The sequence below is a fragment of the Lathamus discolor genome, chromosome 1 (assembly GCF_037157495.1).
Source record: "Lathamus discolor isolate bLatDis1 chromosome 1, bLatDis1.hap1, whole genome shotgun sequence".
Classification (NCBI taxonomy): Eukaryota; Metazoa; Chordata; class Aves; order Psittaciformes; family Psittacidae; genus Lathamus; species Lathamus discolor.
The window spans coordinates 110,565,407-110,578,319 of record NC_088884.1 but is presented as its reverse complement, the minus strand read 5'-3'; positions in this window follow the sequence as shown (position 1 = coordinate 110,578,319).

Sequence of the window (12,913 nt, the reverse complement as noted above, 5' to 3'; positions counted from 1 at the left end):
GATTGTTCTTTGCCAGTGTAATGCAGAGATTGATATTTATCAATTATTATACTCTATATTTTAGTAACAGTCAATTGTTTTGGGAGCCATAAGCCTGGACCAGGCTTTTCGTGTTCCAGTTGCTATACAACTAAATGCCAAAAACTTTCCATGAAAATAAATAAAACAATTCAACAGTGACTTGCAGCCATGTAAGGAAATTCACAGAGCAAAGGACCAAAAAGGACAGTTAGGTTTATCTGGTTTGATTTATCAGTGCATTCAGGACAAATCACGCTTGTAACTTCCAACTAAACTGGAGTGTTTATTTGAAAGGGCTGGAAAATAGAAGGAGTTAGACTGGGGATACAACTGGGAAAGGAACTGGACTTAACACTGGTCACAGTAAACATAGCTTCGAGTACATATATAATGTCAGTGATGTTTGGAAACTGGGATTGGAAAGATGAGCTGGATGTCAGCAGAAGATAATTCTGTACCTCAGGACCCACCATAACAAAGACTGCATTCAGGTATTTGTTTTTAAAAAGGACAGAGAAAGAGGGAGAGATCAGAGTCAAAAATTGCAGCAGGGCAGTTCTGGAGTAAGTCTGACAAAACGAGCAATTTAGCAGCAAGATGAGTAGTCAATACAAAACGTGTCCTGATAGAAAACCATATCTAGTGATTTAGTTCCACATTTATAGCTCTGCTCCACAATAATATCAGCCTTTTCCACACTGCTTATTAATTTCCTCAGTCATCAGAGACACAAAGAGGGAGACCCTTTAAATACAGATAGAGAATATTTCTTGAGCACTTCTGCCTTTTTTATTATTATTGACTAAGCTACCTGGTAGTGTTAATAGTAACTAACCACAAACAAATGATTACTCATGGTTGATGTCATGTGTCGTAGCAGGTTGCTCAAGGTTCAGTAAGAAATTAAATATCAAACAAAAGAGTGCATTAAATGCAACAAAACAACTAAATGACAGTTTCTGAGGATTCTGTTTAACTTGTGATCTCGCCACTTCTAAAGGGTATATGTGCTGGCCAGTGCTCCCTCTCCCCTCTCGTTAGCCTGAATCATACATAACCTGGGAAAAGAGCCAGTTTTTGCGATTATAGATTCCATTAAATGCTTGCAAACTGATGAGCAGGGTCAAGAGCTTGTTGCTAATGAAGGGCATGGGCAAGTCACTGAACCCTTGCAGTCGCAAGATGGCTCAAAAAAATGTGAGTCAGGGAAGGGACAGCAAAGAGCAATGTCAGGCATTTTAAAGGCATTTTCAGTTGCTTCTAGCTTGAAAAAAAAAAAAAAGAAAGTTAATTCCTGCATTATTTTGGAGACTTCAAACGATATGTAGTGTTTCTTGCACATCCTGTTACGTTTGTTTTCCCTATGCCTGGGGCCTTTGTAATATGAAAACACAGAAGTGACATACTTACCCAGAGCTTAGAAAATATCCTCTCTCTTCCAGTCCAACATTGTTTCTGTCACACAGTCAGTGTGCAGTCACTAATTCTATAAGCCTACTAGGATGTTATATCACCTCCTATGAAAGCCTTTGATGAAGGTGACTCAACGAACACAGTAAGCAGGTTATCCTGTTGCATAATTTGCTTTATAGTAAAATTAGACATGGACTCAACCAAAAAATTTGCTTTGAGATCCACATTTTTCTGACACTTGGATTTAAAGAAAAATTGTATGGGGACTAAACTGTTAATTTCTGTGCCAAGTCAGACTGCCAACTGATGAAGAACTTAAGGCTTGTATTTTCAATCTTAGAAGAAACAGAAAAAACAGTAGCAAAAGATGTAAAGGGCAAAGAGCCTAATCCATTTGTACTAAAATATACAAAGTCCTAATCATTAGTCACCTACTCCTGTGACCCAGAATGGCCCACATCAGTGTTGGCCTCCAGAGCAGGATGTCTGCATCCAACCTGCCTATTGGAAATGGTCTGCTAGTTGCACCAGCTTCCTAACCGCATCCATAAAAGCTTGGAAGATGTACCCTGGGCACTATCTGGCCTGGTGGCCCCATAGCTGCGTACAAGACTGTGGTGTTTTGGAGGGAACTGTTACTTTGGTAGGACAATTTCTGGGTTTTGTAAATCAGAGCCAATTGTGTTTTTACAAGTAGCCCCTGTCCCTCTGACAGCCTCTTTGTCTTGAGGGCTTCACAGGGAGGTAAGGGTCTCTCCTGTTGGCTTTTTTGTCTCCTTGAGCATGTCTGTGAAGAGCTTTCAGCAGTGAGCAGGTGTGAGTTTGCCTGACAAGCCATGTGCTCCAGAGCACTTGAGGTGGTGTGACAATTTGTCAGTGGGGTGATGCAAGGGGAGAGTAATACTTCATCATGGTGAACAGCACTGGGAGGTGGTAAAGCCATGTGATGCAGAAGACACCTAACTCTACAGCATCCTCTACGTGGGCTTGGCAAGAGGTGTGCGGGGTTTAGGAAGTAAGGCTTAGCCTAATGCTGTGGCCCATTAAGGGTATTTTTATCTCTCCCAAGTTAGTAGGTCTATGCAATAGTGGTTCTAAGTTTAACAGATGAAGCAATGCATATTGGAGAAGTTCTTCACCCAGAAGGTTATTTTAAACTCTACATTTTTAGATGTGTTCCTTGAAAGTGTGTTCCACCAGAAACTGTTACTTTGACCATGTACATGAAGAAGGATTAATTTTTTCTGAAAGATGGTTTCTTAAGTGGTTTCACTGAAAGGCATTGAACATACCCTGAAAATAAATGACAAATAAATATCCTAATATGTTACTAAGTTTTTAGAAAAGCTGATGATCAGTGGAGGTCTTAACTCATAATTTTTGATCATTTGTTTTTGGCAATGAATGAACCAAATCCATTTTACAGAATGGCCATGCATAATAAAAGTAATGCTTACAAACCAACTCATTTTACAGTGTAGCCTTCCTTGGCCAAACACATGTTACCTCTTGAGGATTAGCTATAATCTTACTTTTTCTTACTTTACTCATGATGAATTTGGAGAGGCAGTTATGTTTGTATAGCATCTAATACAGGGATTTTGTGTAATTTAAACAATCTGCTGAAACTCAATTTTCAATTCAGGTTAACTGTCTTGTACCCAGGTATTTAAGGATGCTCGAAATCAGCATATAAGGGTTTGAAGGTAAAAGGGAAGTAGAGGTTCCTAAACTTTGGTATCAAATATATGATTTTTGGAAAAAGTAGATGTTGCTCATTAAATTCAGCATCAGGAAAACATGGTAAAACATGAGTGCTTGAAAGGTTTTGCGTACCAAAGGTTTTGAGCTTCTGTGAGCTATCTGAATGGAGAAGTGTTTCAAAGTATCTATTAAAACTAGACGTTTTACGCATGATAGTACAGCTGGTATTTGACTCAAAACCCAGGTATTTCCTTCAGTGCCATTGCAAATTCTGCCCTGAATTCTTCCTTCTGGGAGTGTGACTGGCCACAGTGGAGAAAAAGAGATTCTGTTGTGTTCAGGAGAAGGTAGAAGGTGGACTCTGGGAATCAATTCCTGGAGCTTCACTGCCCAGAAGCTTTGTGAATGGCTGCTTCACTGTAGGTCAGGAAAGTGCTTTGGACACTGCTTGCCAGTTGTGGCTGCTTATTTCACTCCAGTGTGTATGAATACAAAGCTGAAGCATGACATTTAGCAAAGCACAATCCTTTGGGCTTCTGAACTAGTGTGGGAAAACAGAGGATGGGGAGGAGGAGAGAGCCCACATGGCAGGCAGAGGTGAAGTGTAAGTGATAGGGGCTCAGAAGGTATTGTGGGGGATAGCAAGGAGAAGTAGAGGTAGCAGCAGAGAGGCTTTTCTCTCCTTTTCTCTCTCTGTGTATGAAAAGTTGCACTTATCTAGTGAACAAGCTACTATGTATATCCCTCAGTCACTGCTGCCAAGAGAAGAGGAGTTGCGATGGTTGAGTAGGGCAATGTGTGCACGGTGGAGGTCTCTGATAGGATGTGGGGGGCAAAGCGGAATTCTTTTTTCCAGATAAATGGTAAACATAATTTCTCAGACACTTATAATTGATTATTTAACTAGAAATTAATGCTAGGAATGAAGTGGAGCCAGCATGATTCTTATTTACAAGCCAACCTGCTGACTCTTTCAACCAGCTTGTTTAATTTATGTTAGTATTTTCTTTTTATGATATATTAGTGTAAGATAGCCTGAAGTGCAAACCTACACCCGATCGGTAGCCACCAGCTCACATACTCTCACATTAGGCTGTCTATGCACTTTGAGGGTAAAAGCAGTAAACTCACATTTTATGTTTCATACAGTAGCTTGAATGCATGAGACTGGGGATGCAGGTGCATGAATAAAGATACTGATCCAAGGCTCTTGTGACTTGCATAACGTCGCTGAAGCCAGAAGTGCCACAATAATTTATACCAACTGGGAATATGGTCCATTCTAACAAATTTAAGAGATGTCTAGCTTAATGGAGCTAATGAGCAAGCAGAAGCTTGACACACCCTTTCATGTGTAAAGCTCCTTGAGGCTCACATATATACATGCATGTTTCGGGATGGACATACACACTCTTCTCTCTGTCTCTCTTACTCTGCAAGATTTCTCCGCACCTTTGAAATGCTCAGATCCCTGAGGAAATGTGCTTCCCTGGCATTTTAAAAGAAAAGAACAGTCTATGGAGGCAAGGAATTAATGCAGGATAGGTATCAAGACATTTCCCTGCAGTGGTCATAAGGGATGTAGATGATAGTGTCTCCTAATCTGAAGCAGCTTGTCTTTTTTAGATTGATCCTGCTGTTACAAATCAATGGTAGTCCCTGAACTCAGTCTGTATCATGCTCTGGCTGGATACTTTCATGTGAAATAAAAGATAGATAGCACATATAGGTTACCTTAAATTCATACCAGTGGCTTCCTACCCAAGCCACAGAAGGTTTCAAGTATTAACATGCCTAATGAAGTACTGTAACTGTTGCTTTACACTGAGATTTTATGTATCTTAAAAGGTATTGTTTGCTGCCAGCCCTCTTACATTCAGTTCATACTGCTGCTGAAGCCTAGAGACACTCCTGCTGGAGACACTGCATCTCTTCTTTTTCTCATTTTGTTTTCTCAAACTGAAAATCGTCATCATTGGCATGTTCAGTAGCTCTTTGGGTCTCATCTTCAGCAGCACTCTTCATTGGCAGAATCCAAGGATTATCTAAGTCCTGGTGTGGTGATTTATAGTTGCAGCTCTGCCAGAGTAGTGAGTGCCTCTGGTGGGCATCTGTATGAGTCTGGTATTTAATTTGTCAGCAGCAGAGTGCACCATCCGGTACCAGATACTGTCTCTGTTCATCTGTGAAGCATCCTAGAGTAATGATTTCACAGAGATGAGATGAATGCACTTGATAGAATTTCTACCAAATTTGACATACTAACTCATTTATATAGACTCTATGCTATGTGCAGCAGGACAGTTTATGCCTCATGTGGCATAACATCCATCAAAATAAACTTTCCTTCTGCTTCTCTTCCCCCCCCTCTCCCCCTATTTAATAAGCTGAATCTGTACTGAATCATCTCTATGTAGCTTGTGGCCACAGAGGTTTTGATCTAGTAGTAGCCAGTCTAAAACTGTCACATCAAATTCCTGGCCCCAGGTGAATGCTTTGTGGTCAAAAGCACAGTACTGAGCTTCCTGCCCAACTAGCTGAAGGCTAGGATGCAGCTTTGTTCTGAGCACCAGCTTTTAGAACAGTCAGAACAGCCAAGGAAAAGAAATACAGAGTGCCTTGAATGATCTGGAGTCATCTATTGCCACTGCTTTGACTTTTTATTATTTTAATTTTATATATCTATCTTTTGTTCAACAGTTGTGCCATGCATTCCCAATAGAAAGAGTTTCTGGTGAGCATTTCCTTTTTTACTTTATGAGCCTGCTTGGAAGGGGTTGATCATCCCATTCCACAAGGGTTAAAAGTCATCATGTAAGCACTTCTGGCCTGCTATGTGGTACTGGAAATGAACATGTTGGGTGTTTTTCTTGCAGGCAAAAGGAGCAGAAAGCTGTCTAAAGAGCCACTGATTGCTAGTGTCATTATTGCTATGTTCAGAGGCTCTAAAAGAATATGGGAACTAAAATCTTGTGCAAGACTATGTATCTCTCTAAAAGTACTATTATTGGCTACTGTAGTGATTCATTGTGCAGCTTTAGTGTCCAAGCTAATCCTCTGCCTATACCTTGCAGTATTATTGAGACAGAGCTGGCTATGCAAGTTACACAGGGGTCTTGGGCACCATGGTCATGAAGTTCTGAACCTTAGAGGTACAAGCAGAGGCCTCAGATACCTGGAGATCATTAGTTACAACATTTGCTGTAGAATTCAAGGATGTCAGAAGGAATTAATCAATACAGTCCAGAAGGGCTCCCTTCTTTTTTTACTATTCCCTTTATCCTTACTGCAGAGCTGAATGAAATGTATGCCAAAAAGCATACTGAAAAGGGAAGGAGAGAACAGGGAAAGACAGTATCAAATTCAAGTACTTCTAAAAAAAGGCCTCTCAATTCTGGTATGTGTCAGATCCCAATTCTTTCTTTCAGAGTGGATTAATCTGAAGTGGAATGAAGCAGACTGATTCCAGAAGAGGTTTTCACACACAAGTTACTTTACAGTAGTTATTGCAATGTACATGTACTGTGTTCTGGTCAGAATTAACTTGTAAGTACAGGCAAGACCTTCCATTAGACTTGAGCTAATTGCAAAAACATTTAATGAAGGCAATTAGTTATAAGATCTGCAGTGGCATCTGTAGTTTATTTTGGTTTTGCTCTTCACAAGCAATTTATGAGCTGGCACTAAACCCCTATATTTTCCAAGTAATAGGGAACCTTGTGAGTTCTTCTATGATTGTGTTTGCCCAAGCGTTTACACCAGAGCTTTTGATGTGCCTGATATGAAAATTGTTAAGGAATAATGAAATCTCTGTAAACAGTAATCATAGCATTACAGATGTAAATTATTTCTGAAAAGCCCACTGGGTCATGAATGTTTGTGACTTTCACAAGGAAAAACAAAGAGAATTGCCAAAGACGTAAGGCTACACATCCCCATTCGCCTGGATCATGGCCATCACTAACTTCATTATTATGTATTCGTCCTTCAGTGTACATTAGTGCTGATATCTAAAGCAACAGGAGAATGAAGTTCTCCATGCATTTTGCGTCATTTCAAATCAATGTTGAGTTTGTCATTGACATTTCAACGTCAAGCACATCTCCCTGTTCAAAAGATGAATTCTGGCATGATCTCCTTTAGTTAATCCTTTTAAAAGTGCTTAAACATCAGTGGTAGTATTTGGCTCTGCATGCATGATTTCTGGGCAACTACTCAAAACTTACTAAGCAATAATCTTTTTGTTTAATCATTCACTGCAAACATGTTACATAAAATGGACTCATAACAGAGTCATGAGACTCTTTTTTTTCCACTGGTGTTGTACAAGTGATGAGACTCGAAAGATTTTGAAAGCTAGGCAGTGCAAAATTAAATTCTGCTGTGAGAAACAAGAACTGTTTCCAAACCAGTGGAATTTGATGTCCTAGTGTGTCTTTTCCCATGTGAGGCAGTTCATCTTTTGGAAAACCCAGATGGTGAAGAATTGATGTATGTTGTTTGGTTCAGTAACAGGTAGGGCAAAGCAGATGTGGTGCACCATTAGAAGCTGCATAGGCTTTTACGGAGCCTAACCAAGAGAAAATGCTTGTGGGCTGCCAAAAAACTTCAGCTGGTTCAAGAAAGCAGTCATTGCATACACACTGGGACAGACTCCTAAGTATGAGTTGAGGCAAAACTGCTGCTCTAAGGCTCTCAGCAAGTACATACTATGGACTGGATTATAATACCCTCTAGATAGGCATTAGCAAGAGAGACATAGGGAAATACACTGGCACTGCTATGTGCTCTGTTGGCTGGCAGAGATTTCTCCTGCCTGTCCTTGTGCTGTGCACTTAGAAGGTTCTTGAAGTCATATGATTCTTCTGCCTCCCTGTTTTTATTTCCTGTTTTCCTCTTGCTTAAGACAACCTGCTGCCTATGGGCTGGAACGTGTCACCACTTTCTCCCTACACAATCCGCTCTTCATGCCTATGGTTCAGCTGTCATGAGCCTTCCCCCTCGAGCAGCTTGCTGCAAGCCATGTTCAGCAGGAGCCAAAAGCAGTGTCTGCTTTGCAAGGAGACATTGCAAATAAAGTGGCATTCGTTTAGAGAAGCCAAAAAATAGAGATAGAGAATGCAGGTGTGACTGCTAGGCCACTCTGCAATAATTAATGCTGTATTTGAGAAAGCCTTGGGGTTTATTGTGTGAGTATAAACAGCTTAGCTGAATAGAAGCCAGTCTGGAAAAACAGGAAAGAAAGAATAAACTTGAGGTAATTCACCATTCAGCAGAACAGAGGGATTTTTACTGGAGCCAGAGCTGCCACCTTTGACTTCCAACCCCCTAGCAATTGTTCTAGGAACCTGCCTAGAGGGGGGCAGTCTGCGGATGGGCTGAGAGAAAGGAGACTAGGGAAGCTAGCTGTGCCTCTTTCTCTCCAGCTACTTTTTTTGGGGGGGGAAGGTGTGAGAAGAAAATCAAGAAGAGGGGCAATTTTCATCCTGGCAGTTATTCTTGAAGGCTTCACCTGCAATTACTAAGACCCACCCCCTTCATAAATTTCTTTCTTTAATCTCAAAAGCATGCCAAACAGTGATTCCCTCTGCTTCACATTACGTTTATTGAACATAAAGAGATTGTGTAACAGATAAATTGCTTTGAAATGGGTCTGTATACATGCATTAATAAGTGTTTGTAAATATATAAAAAGGTATATACACAGACACACCCCTAAATATATACTTTACATGCGCACATATTATTTATAGAAGAAATTCCTGTATAAACAGCTGCTATTTGTTCTTCTCGACTGTTCTTCTGGAATGTGAATTTGCAAGTTTATACAGAAAGCAGTATTGTCAGTAGCTGCCAAACCTTTTGAGGGACAAGGAGGAAGAAGGTGAAGTTTGATAACTTCATGAATGTTGGAAGAGAAAATAGAACAGTAAATATATCTGGAGGTTGGTACCCAGCGGCACATGAAGGTTTTTGCGGCTTTGGCTGTCCTATGGGGGCATGCAATATGAAGTGCTTCCTTAGCATGTTTTCCAATGTGCACCATCCTCCTGCTCTCAAATCTAAAGGGGGCAAAGATTTATAGTGTAAGTTAAGTGTAGTAAAAAGAGAACTGTGTTCTCATCAGGTTGTAGGGAACAAATAAATAGGGGCACAAAGGAAAAGTGTTACTGACTTCATATGAAGCCATGCGCATTTGTGGGCTAATATTTTCATATGATGCTCATGGGTAACTGCAAATTCTCTTGTGAGAGAAAAGAGCGAAGATGCCATCTTTACTGGCATATATGTATACATTTACACATCTATGTCAGAAATAAACATTACTTAGACCAAATCTAGCTTACACTTGAAGAAATTTTTTCACTGGAGTTTCACCACCTGTAATCACGTCCTCATTTGGCTGTGAGTACAGAAAGCAGCATTAAATGCAGTGATTATTTTTTGCATAGATACATGCATAAGTTGGAAGAGACTCTGGTCCTGTCTAGCAGAGACTTGTAGGTCTCATGTACTATAATGGTGCTCTTCAAAGGTGAATGTGCAAAATACAGTCTGTTCTTATAGTTCAATTTATTTATGATTTGTATGATCTGTGTCTTGCCTAGTAGAAAGTAGAATAAAGCTGACTTAGTTGAGAGCTAATTAGAAGTACTGTGAACAGAAATCTTCGTTCTCAAGAGCAAGCCACTGGAGCGTGTTAGTAGCACATTTTCCAGATGAACTCCTTTCATGTCTTATTTTGTGACTAGAATGAAGAAACTAAGTCATGGAGACCAAAAGCTTTCTTTTTGCTTAAGAAAAAGTGCCCTGTGCCAACTGAAAACATATTTACAGGTCTTTACACTTCCTGGGAGATGCTAGCCAGACTGCTGACCTCCCTGTTGTTCTGTGTTTGTGTCCCTCCTGTTTCATTATATTTCAAATAAACAGTCTCTTTGTACTGCACATCATAGGGCTTTAGTTCCTGACAAAGCCACAAGCAAGTAAGTAATAAGAAGAGGTAACTGCAAATAAGTAAATTAAGGTAACTTACTCTGATTTGCAGTCCTATATAATTATGATTGTGCCTGATACAGTGATTAACCTTTAAAAAACATACTGAAGGTTATTACAGCTGCTTTTATACGTGGAAGTAAACAGAGACAGAAAGATGTCAGAATTTCATGTGATTACAAGACTTTCTGCTCGGGCTATTATTAAAGAGTTTTAGCAACATTTAGTGCTGTACTGAAACACATTTCTTCATGTTTTTCCCCTTCCACTTCCTCTACTTTTTTCTTTTTTTAATTCCACATTGTTCTAAATGTATGTTATTGTGATATTTGAGCAGTGTTTATCCTAATGCACATGAATGGCTGTGAGCAGAGGTGAGAGAGACTGGAGGTTGTTTTGCTTGATGCACATTGATCCTGAGTTGTGAAGCTAAGTGAAGGCTTTAAACTTTTGGTGCTTTGTATCCACGGTCTTAGACCCAAATATGTTTCCTTATGAAATATCATCTTGAAGAGTTCTGCTGCGTAGACATCTCCCCTTACGGCCTTTGTAAGATACCCTGCACTCCTGGAAATTGAAGCCTTTAGAGATGACATGACACAGTCCAGTGACAACACAAGTCAGTGGAAAATGCAAAATCATAGCTTGTCTTTTCTAATTCAGCTTTTCTGCTGAACCACAGGCACAACAAAATCAAATGGTCCAGGAGGGAAAATGCAAATGTGTATGGGTGGCAGAGATAGGGAAATCCTGTCACAGTCATTTGGTCTTATCTTCCCTTGCCTTATTTTCCCTTCCCTTCCCTGCCAGAGCTTGGATGGCAGCAGCACAGGCCAAGTCCAGGTTGAAAAGGGATACTACTAGAACACCTGCTGAAGTCATTACTGAGAAACATGGAAATTTAAACTAACCTTTCCGCTGCTATGAGCTAATTTGCTCTACTTGCAAATGATTAATTTTTTTTTTTAAACAGAAATGCATTGAAGATTGCATTGACAAATATAAAATAAGTATTTCAGGCCTGTCCCTTGGTCCTCTTCATTCATCTCCCCTTTTTTCTTATATCATCATAGCTTGCTTCTTCAGGGGACTTCTCCCTTCTGGACTTTGCTGTGGCTGTGCTGTCTGTCAGTTCAGAGACACTGAGCTTAGCAGCTATGAAGGTTATAAATGTATTTTCTGGTAAGACTGTGTTGTTTGTCTAAGAAACCATATACCTAGTAAGTCACAGACAAAATATAATATTCCTGCATAATTCTTCTACTCAGTGTATTCCCATTGCAATGTTTAATGGAGCTAAGGCTTTGGCTTTTTCACCCAGATGTGGGCATGTGGCATGCTCTGTTTCCCTGGCAGTTCGGTGGTGGTGGTGTGTTGATGTGGCAACTTTTGATCCTGATTCTTCTTCCCAGAACAGTACTGTCTAAAGCACAGCTTTCTAACTCCACACAGGTTCAGTCCTGCTTGCTTTTGTGCAGGGGACTTAACTGGCAGTGGTTTGAGACTCTCAGAGTCACTCTTTCATTAGCCTTCGCAGCAAGCGCTCTCTTTTACCCTTGATTTAACCAGTCTATTCGCTTGAAAGTCTTAAACGTAACATATAAAAGTGATCAAAACAGTGGTAAACTATGAGAATGCAATAAAACTACCTTGACTCAGGTTCCAATAGGATTATGAGCTAAAGTGAAGATAAAAGTAACTAACTCTAGTATGTGATGCCTACGTGGGATTGAGTCCTGCCTTTCTCTTACCCCACCATCTCTTCTTCCTGCTACATGGCCTGTGCAGGCTCAGACCTCCTCCATGAGTTTGTTCATTAGCCTTGTAGAAAACTGATGGTGAAAAAAAGGATTGTTTTATTTTTTTCTGCAACATCAGTGGGTTGAACTAGCTTACAGAGACATCTGATGAATGTAAGGGCTAGGGTGGAGGTTGAACCATATGGCTAAACCAGGAGAGGAGAGGTAGAAAGAAGAAAAAGGGAAACAGTTGGAAAGGGGCAAAAAGCCTTGCCTGTTCAGTGGAGGGAATATATTAAATCAAATCAGCTGACTGGAACTACTTTCTCTGTGTTAACCTTAATTATTTCTGCTTCCACTCTCACATTCTTTAGTCAGTCTCTTTTAATTAGTAAGACCTTCACAGTATCTTGCAGGTGGACTCTGAGATACTGCACGAACATTAACAATGATATAGTAAACCTAGCACATCCAGCTCTACTCCTGGTAACCGTTGGATTGACTCCTTTAATTAAATGATAGTGTTTGGGTTGGTTTTTTTTAGTGTGTATCATAGACTCAATAGCCTCTCTCGTTTAAAGAAAATAGAAGACAGTTGTTCTAGGTAACTTGCATCTTGCATACCAACTTGTGAAGCAGAAACTGGGTGAAAACCACTAGAAAATTGGAGCAATCATTGTTCCATTTATTTCAAGCATGTGCAGAAGCAAGACACAGGTATGGTAGAGGTAGAGGAACAGGCCCCTGGTGTTTATGAAGGTTTAATCTTCACCTCCCGCCCAGATTTAGGCTAATTGGATTATTTCTTTTTTGTTCTTTGACATGCTTTTGAAACTCAAATGTTAATGACCTGCCACAACAGCCAGTGCCATAGACCATGTAGACAACTGGTGGTCTGTGTGTCTTTGAGCTTAACCCTTCCAATAAGTTGTACAAGGTTTTGCTTGCTGGGAAGTGCTGCTATGCGCAGTGGATGAGGTGTAATAAGTAAGCAGCCGCACTCCATACAGGGACTGATCTAAACCGTGCCTTTGGACACA